General features: G+C 33.0%; 1 protein-coding gene across 1 annotated transcript in view; it reads right to left on the bottom strand.

Moving 5' to 3' along the window:
• The window catches only part of LOC119581629, a gene marked incomplete in the record, with an annotated part of 75999 nt that overhangs the window by 48312 nt on the left and 27242 nt on the right, over positions 1 to 445 (bottom strand).

The following is a 445-nucleotide window of genomic DNA, read 5'->3' as shown; positions in this document are numbered from 1 at the left end:
TCCGATAACGATCATAAGCAGAAGATAACCACGAACATGCAATAATAATATAATTAATCAACAGAATTTTATATCAACTTTTAACATTATTATGATAAAGCCATATTACATTAAAAAATAAACCAATGTTCCTGAATTATCACGTACGTTATCAATACGACCTGAAAACGAATTCAGTTCTGAAACAGAAACTACAACGTTATAAGACATGGCTCACCGAACCCGTAAAGTTTCCAGTGTATGTAACAGAATGTCAAGTATAAGAAATGTATAACAGATTCCTATATGCCAGCTCCGATAGGTCAGCCATCTACAATCTCCAGAAATACACAACGTTCTGTTAATATTACATTTTTTTAGCCTCATATTATTCCATAAATCTAGGTTTCCGATCGTGAACCCGTGTCATTTTAGGTTCTGCTTTTAAAAGCGAGTCTATGGTTTA

Source organism: Penaeus monodon, chromosome 15, assembly GCF_015228065.2.
Source record: "Penaeus monodon isolate SGIC_2016 chromosome 15, NSTDA_Pmon_1, whole genome shotgun sequence".
Lineage (NCBI taxonomy): Eukaryota > Metazoa > Arthropoda > Malacostraca > Decapoda > Penaeidae > Penaeus > Penaeus monodon.
The sequence above is the reverse complement of the archived record's forward strand: the minus strand, read 5'-3'. Positions and strand labels throughout refer to the sequence as shown.